Source organism: Sphaeramia orbicularis, chromosome 14, assembly GCF_902148855.1.
Source record: "Sphaeramia orbicularis chromosome 14, fSphaOr1.1, whole genome shotgun sequence".
NCBI classification, from domain to species: Eukaryota; Metazoa; Chordata; class Actinopteri; order Kurtiformes; family Apogonidae; genus Sphaeramia; species Sphaeramia orbicularis.
The window spans coordinates 47,490,386-47,506,426 of record NC_043970.1 but is presented as its reverse complement, the minus strand read 5'-3'; the positions used below and the strand labels follow the sequence as shown (position 1 = coordinate 47,506,426).

General features: G+C 36.4%; 1 long non-coding RNA gene across 1 annotated transcript; it reads left to right on the top strand.

Annotated features, from left to right (window-relative positions):
- The first annotated feature begins 249 nt into the window (after positions 1-249).
- Positions 250-13,551, top strand: LOC115433425 (uncharacterized). Its single transcript, XR_003937360.1, has 3 exons — positions 250-338; positions 9,763-9,767; positions 13,540-13,551. It is a non-coding gene; the product is annotated as an uncharacterized LOC115433425 (long non-coding RNA).
- Positions 13,552-16,041: the final 2,490 nt, after the last annotated feature.

Here is a 16,041-nt window from a genome sequence, read left to right as displayed (position 1 = left end):
AAGCGAATGCAAAAATTCATGATTCGATTAATCGACACGAATTGATTGAAGGGAAATATTCTACTGCAGTTTTCATGAATTGAAGCTTCTTTGTGCATCACAATAAGCGTCCGTGTGAAACACAACCGTGGAAGCAATATTTAACAGCAGAGAAATGAAGGAATCAAAGCTTTGATTCAAGAGAATTGTGGTTGAATGATTTTTTTGGATCACTTCGAGTCGATTAATCGGTTGCAGCTCTACAAAATATTAATGTTACTTGATGGTAGCATATTTTTTCAAAGTTCAGCTGTGTCCTGATATAGAAGATATTCATGGGACTTCCTGTTGGCCATCTTGTTTAAAAATAAATTAAAAAAAAAACTGACTTCCCATTACTGGCCGATAGGTGGCAGTGTATGGGATGATGTACAAGCGTCCACTATGTTGGCTGATATGCGACTGAAACAACAAAACCCATGAATATACAAAAGAACAGCTTTTCAATATCTGTCCACTGTAGTGACCACTATGCATGAAAGGGTTAAATAGAACTGCATGGGGATCACTCATATTAACGTGGTCCACGCACACACGACTGATGCCTATCACTGACTTACACTGGTATCACTTCTGTGGGCCCAGATACCCCAAAAAAAAAAAAAAAAAAAAAAAAAAAAAATTAATTTAGTCCTTTACTTGCTAAATTTTTCATTCACAAAGGTAAGTTCTGTAACACAAAACCAAATATTATTTATTTTTTGAAAGATGTTGAACTTTATTTAAAGCTGTTTGATAAATCTGGAACCAAAAAGGCTATAAAAACATCAGTTTTTATATCAGCTCTGATTTGGACATTGTATTATAGCGTATTCCCTCTGGCAAACTTATGTTATTTCCTTGTTGTATACATTGTTTATATACTCTACTTCATTCAATAAAGATTTAATTAAGAAAAAATAAACTTCTGTGGGTTCATCACATGATACCTTCACAGATTTGAGGTCAGAGCAGTGCCTTGCATTGTGGGCTGCTCACAAAAACGACGTGCTGACTTCTGTTGTCTTTTGTATTTTTACCCAAAAATTGAAATCGAAAATCGAGTTTTTAGAGCACAGGTATCAAACATGCGGCCCGGGGGCCAAATCCGGCCCGCCAAAGGGTCCAGTCCGGCCCTTGGGGTGAATTTGTGAAATGCAAAAATTACATTGAAGATATTAATAATCATTTTAGTTCAGGTTCCACATTCAGAACAATTCAGTCTCAAGTGGGTCAGACCAGTCAAATACTATCACAATAACATAGAAATAATGACAACTCCACATTTTTATCTTTGTAAATGTAAATATTCTCATGTATTTCCACTAAAACAAAGAATAATTTTGCCAAAAATGTGAATAACCTGAACAAATATGAACAACCTGAAATGTCTTAAGAGAAGTAAGTACAATTTTAACAAGATTCTGTCTGTTATTTTAAATGTCTTGTGCATTTGCTGATCCACTGTGATCTGTACATTATAATGTACATATGTAAAATGATAAACTGGGGCAGAATGTTGTTAAAGTTGCATTCTTTTTTTTCACTTTGTTCATGTTATTCACATTGTTTGAAAGGATAGTTTGTAGATGTAAACCTTTTCATAATGTACATTTACTTTTTTTTCTCTTAAACATAGAAAAAAGTTCGGAGTTGATATTATTTATATATTATTATGTTATTATTTCACTGGTTCGGCCCACTTCTGATCAAATTTAGCTGAATGTGGCCCCTGAACTAAAATGAGTTTGACACCCCTGTTTTAGAGGAAAAAAATCAGGATTTTTTGGGGGTTTTTTTGCCAAAATTGTGCAGCCCTAGATAATATATCACAGGGGTCTCAAACATGCGGCCCGGGGGCCAAATGCGGCCCGCCAAAGGTTCCAATGCGGCCCCTGCGATGGATTTGCAAAGCGTAAAAATTCCACAGTCAAGGCTGTGGAACTCATTTTAGTTCAGGTTCCACATACAGACCAATAGGATCTACAGTCAAATAATAACATAACCTACAAAAAATAATGACTCCATATTTTCTTCTTGGTTTGGTGTGAAAAAAATATTACACTACACCTATAAATAATGACTTCAAATTTTTGTCTTTGTTTTAGTGCAATAAATAACATTAAATTATGAAAATATTAACATTTACAAACTATCCTGTAACAATAAAATGTGAATAACCTGAACAAATATGAACAACCTGAAATGTGTAAAGAAAATTAAGCACAATTTTAACAATTTTCTGCCTGTTACTCAGTGTTTAGTGTCTTTGTAGATCCAATCCATACTGCACATGTAGAAATGATAAATTGAGGCATAATATTGTTAAAATTGCACTTATTTTTCTCCGGAAATTTTCAGGTTATTCATATTTTTTTTTGTTTGGACAGTTCATAAAAGTAAGTACTTTCATAATTCAATGGGGGGTTTTTGCACTAAAACAAAGACAAAAATTTGGAGTTGCCATTATTTATATGTTATTACCTCCGCCAAGGAGGTTATGTTTTTGCCAGGGTTTGTTTGTTTGTTTGTCTGTCTGTTTGTCTGTCCGTTAGTGTGCAACATAACTCAAAAAGTTATGGACAGATTTTGATGAAATTTTCAGGGTTTGTTGGAAATGGGATAAGGAAGAAATGATTAAATTTTGGTGGTGATCGGGGGTGGGGGGGCCCACGGGGGGGCCCATTTCCAACAAACCCTGAAAATTTCATCAAAATCTGTCCATAACTTTTTGAGTTATGTTGCACACTAATGGACAGACAAACAGACAGACAAACAAACAAACAAACCCTGGCAAAAACATAACCTCCTTGGCGTGGGGGGGGCCCACGGGGGGGGGCACTGATCAGCCTTGGCGGAGGTCTGCGCTCTCCGAGTGCTTCTAGTTATGTTATTATTTTACTGATGCAGTCCACTGGAGAACCAATCAGGCTGAATGTGGCCCCTGAAAGAAAATGAGTTTGAGACCCCTGATATATCATTAATGGTGCTAAATCACTTAAGAAATGTTAAATAGAAAGAAACATTCATTTGGGAACTGCCTCAGAAGTAGCACTGGGTCTTTATGGGTTAAGTTGAGGACCAAGATACATTTACCAAATTGGACTCACTCTGCCCATTCAAAAGTCTCCATCAGTTGTTGACCACTGGTTTAGATGTAAGCTAGTGTAGGTATGGTACTGTAGATCAGGTCATTAGTTGTCGTTTAAGTTTTTTTTTTTTTTTTTTGGCTCCTTTGGTGCTCCGTGTTTTCAACCATTCTATCTGTTTTCTTCTCTCCTCTAGTCAGGTGGGTCACAACAACTCATGTAAATACAAGTGTTTGGACTGTTGAAGATTTTGTAGTGTTAAAGTAAGACATGTATTTGTTATTAAAGAAATTGCGCCTCGTTCGCTGTCATTTAGGATTAGCGATCGCCGGCTTAACCAGTTAATTAATTTACTGATGTCGGGATGCATTAAGTCACTGTATAGATACAGTCACCCTAACCTCAAACGGGTACATTCTATACTTAATACTGATAGAAACTAAAATGCTTTGTGCTTTGTGCAGCTTTAACAACAGACCTGGTGCCAATATTATTGTTGATAAAAAAAAAAAAAAAAAAAAAAGCCAAATGGAATTGCTTTTCTTTCATCCTATTTATTACCACTTATCTGTTATTGCTTAAATCCTTTAATGTCTTAATTAAGCCTCCTCTGTAAGCCCCTCTACTCTGTGGTTCTTTGCAGTTGCAGATAAGATCGTTTTATATACACAAAGTCAAACAATGTAAAGTTAAAATTACTTTTGCACAGAACTTTACTCAGCTATATTTCCCTCGAGGAAACCTACTGTATGTTGTATCCTCCCCAGCACAGTGTGCAAAATGCAGATCTGTGTGTTTCTTTTCCTTATGTGTTTTGTGAGAAAGCGTATGTATAAGCACCGGTGTGGATACTTTTTCTTTCTTTTTTTTTTTTTTTCTGAGTTGGTGTCTTTACTTAGAGGGTTTGTTTTCACAGCAAACTAACATTAAGAACAATAACAAGCTCATGCATGTTTCTGAGATTGCTGCATCATTCAGGGTTGCTGCCTTTGTTCAGTACCGTCCCATAAAAACAAGATCGTTAACCCACTATGTTTCTACCCTCTGCTGATAGAGACATCTTATTTGTAGTGTTTACATGATGTAGATGTCTGTGTTTGGTCATTAATTTTTCAACAGAGTGTCTAAGCTCTCTGGTACAGCCTTGATCCTCCATGCTTCATCGAACTGTCTGTCTTAAAGCCAGAGGGTAGCGGAGTCATCAGCCTCCCTGCAATACTAAAAGAGTATTTCTAAATAGGAATATTTGTGTGGACATGCATGTGTGTTATCTATATCTATATGTGCAACAAGTGGTGTATATAATGTGCATGTGGGTGGAAGATAAGATGAAACATTATTAATCCCTGTGGGGAAATAGGCGCTGCTTTTAAGCCGGAAAAAAAAGAACATTTAGTGATTTAGCATCAACTCAAAATATATGCTCCTAACCTAGTTTTTTTTTTTTAATTTGTGCAATCCAGTACTCATAATTAACCCCTAAAGACCCAAACATCCACCTTCGAACCAAAACCTTTTACTGATCTAAACTGTTGATCGGCTAATCCTATCAATACGTGTCAATAACTGGTGTAAAATACAGTTTGTCATCTTTTCATGGTCATCAGATATGACCCATTTGGACGTTCAGAGGCTTCGTAGTTACCGTGGAAACACCGTCATCTTCTACAACATTCATTCACCAGTAAAATCTATGGAGTTGGATCAATGACAGTAGTTGTATTTTACTGTAACAGTCACTTTAAAAAAAAAAAAAAAAAAAAAATCTCTGTTTTTGATATAATAACCCTCAAATGTAATATCAGACATGGTGGGGCATTGGATAGCACTCATGCCTCACAGCAAGAAGGTCCTGGGTTCAATTCCAACAAAAGTTGATGGGGTGGGACTCACAAACCAGTGTCAAGACTGAAACGCTGGGTATTAACCCATGAAGACCCAAACATCCACTGGCAACCAAAACCATCTACTGATCTAAACTGTTTAATACCTGTTGATCCACTAATCCTATCAATGCATGTCAGTAATTGGTGTAAAATACAGTTATTCATCATTTCATAGTCATCAGATATGACCCATTTGGACGTTCAGAGGCTCCGTAGTTACCGTGGGAACACCGTCATCTTCTACAACATTCATTCACCAGTCAATGACAGTAGTTGTATTTACTGTAAAAGTCACTTTTTCTTAAGTTTTCTCTGTTTTTGATATAATAACCCTCAAATGTAATATCAGACATGGTGGGGCATTGGATAGCACTCATGCCTCACAGCAAGAAGGTCCTGGGTTCAATTCCAACAAAAGTTGATGGGGTGGGACTCACAAACCAGTGTCAAGACTGAAACGCTGGGTATTAACCCATGAAGACCCAAACATCCACTGGCAACCAAAACCATCTACTGATCTAAACTGTTTAATACCTGTTGATCCACTAATTCTATCAATGCATGTCAATAATTGGTGTAAAATACAGTTATTCATGTTTTCATGGTCATCAGATATGACCCATCTAGACGTTCAGAGGCTCCGTAGTTACCGTGGAAACACTGATCTTCTACAACATTGATTCACCAGTAAAACCCGTGGAGTTGGATCAGTGACAGCAGATGGACACATTTAGTTTATGTTTAGTTAATGACAAATTTCATTTTTACCTCCGCCAAGGAGGTTATGTTTTTGCTGGCATTGGTTTGTTTGTCTGTCTGTCTGTTTGTGTGCAAGATAACTCAAAAAGTTATGAACGGATTTGGATGAAAATTTCAGGAAATGTTGATACTGGCACAAGGAACAAATGATTAAATTTTGGTGGTGATTGGGGGGGGCACTGATCTGCCTTGGCAGAGGTCTGCACTGCCCGAGTGCTTTTCTAGTTTTTTTCTGTTTTGATACAATAACCATTGTATTTACTCAGAGTTTTTATACATGATCAACCAGTTAAACATAGGAAAATAGATTATTTTAATGGTAAAAAATGCCAAATTCAGAAGATAAAAATGTAATAAATAGTGATAAATCACTTAGGAAAGGTTAAATTGAGAGAAAAAAACATTTGGGAACAGCCGCAAAAGTCACACTGGGTTCTTCATGGGTTAAAATATACTTCGTGTGAGGAACTGAATTACACTTTTGAACTCATAATACTCCTTTATGGAATACCTTCACCAAAGCCCCACAGTCTTCAACACCAAACACCATGATAAAAATAAATACATAAATAAAAATCGACAGCCATTTTTAATGAATAGTAAATACCCTTGCAGTTGAAGTTTACATACTCCAGCAGAATTTGTGATTCTTTGGGCATTTTCCAGAGAATATGAATGATAATACAAAAACTTCACTCGTGGCTAGCGGTTGGATGAAGCCATTTATTATCAAACAAATGTGTTTGCTCTTTTTAAATTATACTGACAACAGAAACTATCCAAATGACCCTGATCCAAAGTTGACATACCCTAGTTCTTAATCCTCTGTATTGGCCCCTTTAACACCAGTGACAGTTTGAAATCTTTTGTGTTCGTTGTGGATGAGGAACCTTTTTTCTCAGATGGTAAAACTGCCCATTCTTCTTGGCAAAACACCTTCAGTTCCTTTCAGATTTGGAGTTTTCTTGCATGAACTGCATGTTTGAGACCTCCCCAAAGTGGCTCAATGATATTGAGGTCAGCAGACTGAGATGGCCACGCCTACACCTCCACTTTTTTCTGCTGTAGCCAATGGCAGGTCGACTGGGCCTTGTGTTTTGGGTCACTAGTCGCTTTTCCACTGACCCTCAAATTGCGCAAATATAACTTGCGCATAAAAATTTACCTAATGGAAAAATGACAATTTCGCCAAATGTCTCATTTTTCGATTAAAAGTTTTTGCGCTGGCAAGAGGTGGTTTTTCGGGCGTAGCGCAAATGGTATATCATGCAAAACTGCAATGGAAAGACCTTTTTTTGCGACTAGAGTCAGGTGAATTAAAAAAACTGATGTTAAATCAAACAGGAGAAGGATTACAATTTGATTTCTATGGTTCAGGATGCATATTAAAAAAAGACAATAAAAAGTTGGTCTCAAGGATATATGGAAGTATACAATCTTCTAAAAATCATTCCATGATATCCTTTTAAAAAAAAATGGGAGAGGGAGTCAGAAACACAAGTATCAGACGAGACCTGGATGGAAATATGTGAGACACAAGCGACCACCGCAAACTCTAGATCCTTCAGAGAGTTTGGCTGGAAGAATGTAGTGAAATTTTTTATAACTCCTAAAATAACAGCACTCCAAACAGGCACACAGAGCTGAGGCTTTTGTTGGCGAACATGTGGAAACACTATGGCCAATCACTTCCATGTTTTTTGGGCCTGTCCGAAAATCCAGTCATATTGGAGGGAGGTGGCAGCCGAGATAAATAAAATAATAGGGATGGATTTAGATTATTCTTTTGTTACTTTATATCTTGGTGGGAAAAACGGATTGTGTACGCACCTTGATTAATACAACCATAATTGTACAATGATGTAAGTGTGCATGATGTAAAAGAACATTGTAAGTTTAATTGTAACACCCATGATGATCTCATGTTCATTGTTTGTTCTTTTGAAAATTAATAAATAAAAAGTAAAAAAAAAAAAACAAAAAACGGATGTTGACAGAAATTACAACAAGTGAAGAAGAAGAAGAAACATGGCGCGGTATGTGTGAACACACCAGGAAACCCAGTCCTTTTTTAATTTAGTACGAGATAGAGGGGTAATACATAATGATAATGAATATATCTGTAAATCAACACTATATTTACGTTCATCGCCATGTTTATGTAATGACTTTTCGTATCATCTCACGATAGTAAATAAACAAATCATAGCATTTGTGATTTAATGGAGAAACCGACAATACGCACTTCTGTTTTTTCAATATTTAGTAAATATTCGTAAACTTTTGCGCAGATGTCAAATGGAAAAGTGACTATTGTCATGTCGGAACATTCATGACCGTCCCATGTGCATTCTGTCAGGATATGTAAACTTATGAGCACAACTGTATTTAGTAAGGCTGCACGATTTTGGAAAAAACTGACATTGCGATATTTTTTTAACCCTGTGATATATATTGCGATATGAAAAAATACACAGGAGGATATAACAGCTGTGTGGTGCCGATGTAAATGGTCAAACTAATTAGTTGTGTTTCCTCTGTTGTGGCAACAGATGGAAGACACTGTCAACACAGAACATGTGTTTCAATATCTTCTTGTACCCAAAATACAGTCTACTCTCGTTAAACCGCCCGCCGTTATACCACCATTTTTGCTCACCGCCGACCAAAACCATTGCACAAAAATCCCCAATGCATTATTCCATTAGCTACCGCCATTTCCGCCTATCGCCATCCGCCAGCCCAGTTCCATGCACAAACAACACTTATACCATTGATTTCCCGACCGTTTTACCGCCAGCGTGATTGCCATCGAGTACACATAAATTTTAACAATGCACTGAAACAAACGCGCCAGACGCTGATCGTGACAAGCTACGAGTAGGTCTACGGAACGGCCACCGTTCATTTATCGCAGAACACTCAGTAGGTCAGGATGTCGGGAAGAGGACGTGGGATTAAGCCAAAGCCTCAAGATGATGGGGTGTCATTTCCCGACACGGTATAATAATGCTTCAAATGTTTCCCCACTTTAAATGATCCCTTACAACATAACAGAATCAAGATTTATTTAGAAACGCAATTAGAACGGGTTAACGGAGGCAGCATAGACATCATATAGTAAAGACATGCACATTATGGACGCAACCCGTTGTAACGCCATTTTCGCTATACCGCCAATTTGGCCGTGAACGGAAGTTGGCGGTATAACGAGAGTAGACTGTAATTCCAGATAAGTGACGATGCTTTTCTTTTTGGCTCCGAGTCTTCATTTATTCTTGTTCGTTGCTCATTTTTCAATGTTGTTACCAGTGACTCACTCCAAACTGATCAAGAACAATCGTGACTGGTTGACCGCTGTGTGCAGTGTGTGTCAGGTACCCTTGAATTTAGACGAGAACACATTGAGTTCATTTGCTTCCTACATTGCAGGACCTGCGATGTGACTATTGCGCACACGTACATTGCAGTGTCGATGCTCAGACAATATATTGTTCAGCTCTAGTAAATAAGACTTCTCTACCTACTTGGTGGTCACACACTCCATCACAATCTACCTCATTGTGTTAGCCAAGGAGATTTTGACATCTGTACAAAGCCATCTGTCCAAGGTTCACAAAGTAAAGCGTTCATCCTTGGCCCATGTCCCACTCCTCCGCTAAGTTTAATAAATACTTGAGCAATCGTTTTTGTAATCCTGCTGACGGGCAGACACACAAACAGTGATTAAAAACTCCTGGGCAAGTGAAAGAAAGAAATATGTACATGCTGAGATATTTTTGCAAGAAAATACGACTCATACTTTCTTAATATTTCATCCAAACCATGACCTTTTTCTAACCCTGGCCAAAGCATTTTATCGCCTAAACCTGCAACAATCGTGAACTCCGCTGTCTGGTTTGAAAGTCTCGAGGCCTTTTCCAGAAAACAAGTTTAACAAATCTGTACTCTGGGGTTGATTAACTCTGAGCTGTCAAACTCAGAGATTTTATTTTAGAACAGCTGATCAGGGTTAGTTCACTCATATATTATATCTTATATTTCTAATAAGACATTTATCATGCATTATATCAAAGGTGTGCCTCAGGGTTCAACATCGGGACCACCTCTCTTTTCTGTTATGCAAACAAATTACCATCAGTTTTTCCCTTCAGTCTGACTTCAGTGTCCTACAAAATTGGCCTGAAAGGGGTCATATTTTTGCTAAACCCACTTTTATTAGTCTTTGGTTCATTTATTTGTGTATTTGGACCCTAATAGTTCATAAAGTTTGAATTTGAACCCTCCAGGTGCTGCAAAGCTATCTTTATATTCATTCCGGCAAAAATTTTGTCGATTTCTATAACCTGTTTTAATTCCTTCTTCATTTGTTACGTTTACAATTAGTTACATCACAACATTTTACACATATAAGGTCATGGCTTTTGACGAACATTTCTCAGAGTATGACATAATTGTTTATCAGCAGCAGCGACTGTAGTCCATACTGAAAATATGTCCAAACTTTGAGCTAATTCAACAACCTGGAAGGAGGTGGGGTCATTTGCACTTAAAGGGCCAGCGCTCAAAAACAACCTTTTTCATGTTATTACTCAAAATTAGGGTTGAAGATGGACCTTTGGAGTTGAATTAACCCTTTGATGCATGAATTATGAGAACCTTAGTCAAGATTTTTTTTTCCTGAGTGTTTTTATATTTCTTTTTAGGCATGAAAAAAACAATGAGATTGATTTTTTTTTTTCCTAATTAGCCTTTTAACCAAAGTGTCCACTCATTTGGACACCATGTGTTTAATTTTTGAAGCAAAGAAACATGTATTTAAAACGCAGTATCAGAAAGTGATATACTGTGTGAAAACAATGAAACAAAAGCATTTCTGATGCAGCTAATCTGATGTTTTCTCACCTTTTATTATACTCTAATACTAGTTCTTATCACTTCATGGAGATGATATATATTTATAAAAAAAAAAACCTTTCTGTGTAAGAAAACTGTTAATTACAGTCTAATAACAATTAGCAATTGATTTACACTCAAACATGTTACTGCAGATCAGGTTTATCAAGAACATAAAGTTACAATAATGGCAGTGTTTGGGATGATGCATAAGCGTCCACTGTGTTGGCTGATATGGAACTAAAACAACAAAACCCATGAATATACAAGAGAACATCTGGAGAATAACTGTCCACTGTAGTGACCACTATGCATGAAAGGGTTAATGAGGAATTCAGACCCAAGCAGAGCATTTACAGTTTATGCAGACCACAGGGAAATGTTTCAAAATGCATAATTCCACGTCAAAAAGCAAAATATCAGTCCTTTAAGATGATAAATGCGTTAATAATTAAGTGAAGTTTGGTACCAACATCATTTAATTATATCTTATTGTACTTTTAGTGTGTAAGCCCCTTTTTATTTGTATTTAGCTTTAATCATTCAGCCTGAACATATTTTCCTATATCCGTCATTGTTTAATGTTTTTTTCTCCTGTATATTAGTACGTCATAACCCATGATGTTCATACTGCAGCCCTCTGTACACAGCACATTTGTGGATGAACTATAAAAAGGCCAGCTTCCACAGACTGACAGGCATACAATGATGCTCTAAGACTGTTCTTTAAAAAGCCCAGATGGACTAGTGCCAGTGAATTGTTTATGTCTAATCATGTAAATTCATTGCGTGCTGTGTTGAGAAATCTGATGTTTATATTTATGTGTCGCCTGAAGCATTCAGAAAATACTGGAATTTTATTGCTGACTAATCTCACATATAGTGCTGTATGTTCCACATCTCAGTTCTGGAAACATTAGTATGACTGCTTCTTGAAAGTTATTGTGTTGGTATTTATCTGTGCTTTTGAATGTGGACCATGAGTCTCTAATAAAGCCTATCTATCTATCTATCTATCTATCTATCTATCTATCTATCTATCTATCTATCTATCTATCTATCTATCTATCTATCTATCTATCTATCTATCTATCTATCTATCTATCTATCTATCTATCTATACTACAAACAAAGACAAAGACAAACACATTTTTTTGTCTTTACTCATTTTGACGCTTACGTTTGTCCATTTTTGGCAACTTTATTCTTTATTTTGTTAACTTTTTTTAATCAATCAGACATGTTTTCCCATCTATCTATCTATCTATCTATCTATCTATCTATCTATCTATCTATCTATCTATCTATCTATCTATCTATCTATCTATCTATCTATCTATCTATCTATCGCAACGAAATGTTAATATTACCAATTTGTTCATTGTGCTACTGATTTGTGTTCATTTTTCTCCATTTTCTTGTCTATTTTGTTCAGTTTTTGTCTCGTTTTGTACATTTTTCACTAACTTTGCCACTTACTTTTTTGTCTTTACTCATTTTGATGCTTATGTTTGTCCATTTTTGGCAACTTTATTCTTTCTTTCTTTTTTTTTTTTGTACTTTTTTAATCAATCAGACATTTTTTCCTATCTATCTATCTATCTATCTATCTATCTATCTATCTATCTATCTATCTATCTATCTATCTATCTATCTACAAACAAAAAGTTAAGGATATTTTTAGTTTTTGGGCTTTTTTTCTAGTTGGGATTCTTGCACAGTGCTTTTTACTTTTTTTGTGTGTGAACTGAATTGGAATACGTTTTTTTAATGACCAGACAATGACCGGAGTTTTATTTACAAATGGCAAAAATGACCAAAACAATTACAATAAATAAAAAAGAAATATCCTTAACTTTTTTGTTTGTTGTCTATCTATCTATCTGTCTATCTATCTATCTATCTATCTATCTATCTATCTATCTATCTATCTATCTATCTATCTATCTATCTATCTATCTATCTATCTATCTATCTATCTATCTATACTACAAACAAAAGTTAAGGATATTTTTAATTTTTGGGCTTTTTTTTTTTTCTGTTGGGATTCTTGCACAGCGCTTTTTATTTTTTCTGTGTGTGAATTGAATTGGAATACGTTTTTTTAATGACCGGACACAGTTTTATTTACAAATGGCAAAAATGACAAAAAAAAAGACAATTAAAAAAAAAAGAAATATCCTTAACTTTTTTGTTTGTTGTCTATCTATCTATCTATCTATCTATCTATCTATCTATCTATAGCAACAAAATGTAAATATTACCAATTTGTTCATTGTGCTACTAATTTGTGTTCATTTTTCTCCATTTTCTTGTCTATATTGTTCAGTTTTTGTCTCGTTTTGTAAATTTTTCACGAACTTTGCGCCTTATGTTTTTTTTTTTTTTTTTTACTCATTTTAATGCTTACGTTTGCCCATTTTTGGCAACTTTATTCTTTTTTTTTTTTTTTTTTTAAACTTTTTTTAATCAATCAGACATTTTTTCCTATCTATCTATCTATCTATCTATCTATCTATCTATCTATCTATCTATCTATCTATCTATCTATCTATCTATCTATCTATCTATCTATCTATCTATCTATCTATCTATCGATCCTCAGACGAGTATTTGAGGTGTCTCTTTTTTTCGGCCATTTTCTTCCCCTCAAAAAGTTGCTTCTGTCTGGTTACTGACCTGCTATTTTCCCCCTTACATTTCTCCTTCAGCTCAGGAATCCCTTTCTACCCCAGACTCCTTCTACATTTTGCCATAAACATTCATTTATCCAATAATAAATTTGAGTAATTTGTCTGAACCCTGATTATAGCATTGGAGAAAGCACACATCATTGAATTAGCATGTTGCCAACATGTGTAATCCATTTATTTGAATCCCGCTGGCACGAGTGAGCATTAAAAATTAAATTATTCCTTGTAATATGTCTGCTGTAATATAAAATATACGCGTCTACTGAAAGCGCATGTTTTTGCTGTAGAGGTCAGAAGGCTGTTTGTAGTGATGGAGCTTTTTCTAGATGGAAAGACATCATTGTTCTGAGGGAAAGTATTGATGAGAAAACCGATGGAACTGTTCATCTCTCCCTGATTCATTGGTCTGTAGATCAAAATTGGGGGGAGAGTCACTACTGATGGGGTCACACTGCCCTTTTTATGATATTAGACCCTTAAAAATCCTGAACACACACTCTGAGGAATACAAAAGTTGAAAGCACTTAAAAATTCTATTATAAATGATTACCAACTGAACTAATTTATCACTTCCAGTATTAGGCTCTTCTTTTTAATGGCATTATTTATTGCTTTGATGGGAACCACTAATTGTCGATCAGTTACAGATGGCTTGGGCATTTTCAGCTCCTTTTTTTTTTTTTTTTTTAGATGAAAGCATATTCATATAATACATATTTTACTTATGAAACACTTTTTCACACAGCCTTTTTCTGATGGTTTAATTCAAGTTCAATTAGACAATAAAAACGGTTAATAAATTGACATTCACTATATACACTCATAAATTGCCTGTCACAACACTTGTAGAGTGTAATTACAGCAGACTATTTTTAATATGATTTGGCAGCTTTGTATCATATTTTCTCCAAGTTTCCAGGCAACAATTATCATTACTTTTTTCCTCCAGCATCAGCTCCTAACAGAAGTCCTTCCTCTGTTTCAAGGACAATAGATACTGTTGGAAAAAAGTTAGTAAAGGTGTATCAAGAATTTCTTAAATTTACAACATATATTTTCAATGTAGCAGGTAATAAAATATCTATATCTGACTATTCACCACTGTCAACAGTTCTAGTCAGTATTGGAGTTTAATACAGACAACCAATTAAAGGTTAGGTCATAATAATCATCTGTTCATAGCGGTAAGTCTGACCCAGACAGACACTATCACAGTGATTGCATTTATTATTTTTGGACTTGGAAGGCCAGGTGTCAAATTGTAGGATGGATACACATTTTGACAGCAATGATATTATTCAGGATTTTTGTGTTGACATTAATAATTAATGTCTTTTTTCTTCTAGCATCGAGGACAGACCCTGTCAGCCCACAGTCATACAATGAAGGACTGGTCAAGTGTACAGACATCTCTTTTTGGCAGATCTGCAATGTGAAGGAAAAATTATTTTTTGCTGATTCATTCTGTCTAAAGGCGGCCATACACTGTGCGATTATTTTGATCGTTGCACGCAGCTCCATCTCAAACTGTGCGAATCAATTGTAAAGTCAGGCTCACGATTCATGTTCTCACACTGTACGGACCGATGCTCGTATGCGACCTGACTGCTCACACTGTAGGAGCATACACCAGAGGACGCACCACACATTCGAGTGTTGTATCTGGGAATACAACGTTAAAATACCAAGGAATCCGAAAGTGTATAGATGATTGTGTATTGGCGTGAGTCACAAAATGGTAGTGCTAAACAAAAACCAATGAGCCGCTTTGGCAATATGTGCCATTATCTGCGGGGAATCAAAAAAGAAGAAAAGATGACGACGTGTTTGGTGCAAGAATTGATTGGCCAGACGTGGACAGTATGGGCTGTCAATCCTACAGCAAAGAGAACTAGAGGTAAGCTGCAAAAGCTAAACTGCACTAGGCCAATAGCTAGCTACTGTTAGCTTGTACGCTACTGTACGCTTCTGTATTCGCGCATGCACAGTGTGAGAATTTGAGGCACATCGGCTCGTGGCACTGCTTTGACAGTGCGATACCCTCACGAGGAGCGAGCAGGATTTCAAACAGCTCTGTTTTCCTTGCGAACACATGATTGCTGATCGTGAGGTGGTGGTGAGGTGTTAATGGCTTCTCCTTACCCCATGTACACTGCACGAAGAACGACACACGATTAGAGGCACATCTAGCCTGATCCCAGAAAGAGTCGCACGAGTGAGAAATGGTCTCTAAAATTGCACAGTGTATGGCCGCCTTAAGCAGCTTGTCTAAACTTTATACTTGTCATTCTGACGATGTTAGACTTTGTACTTGCTATACTGAGTAAATCAATAGAATCTAATCAAAACCAGACACTGTCACTGCATGAAAAACCAGATTATCGACCTCGTAAACGCCCGCCAACTTCAAAGATTCCCGGTAATTATCGTGAGTTTACAGAAAAGTTCAGCTGTGCCGGAAACTGCCGCAAACAGAGCCAACGGGGGAGGGGGGGCGAGCGGGTGCGGGGGTTAACAGCTCACGGAGGTGTGAATGACCCTAATTTACATTTGAATGTCACTGGTGCCTGCTATGTCTGGAAACAGAGACACACATCGGATTTTTTTTTTGTCTTTTTTTTTCTTTTTATAGCATCCCATTGGCTGTTACCACAAAGGACAGCTCACATGTGATTGGTCATCTGTGCAGCATTATAATAT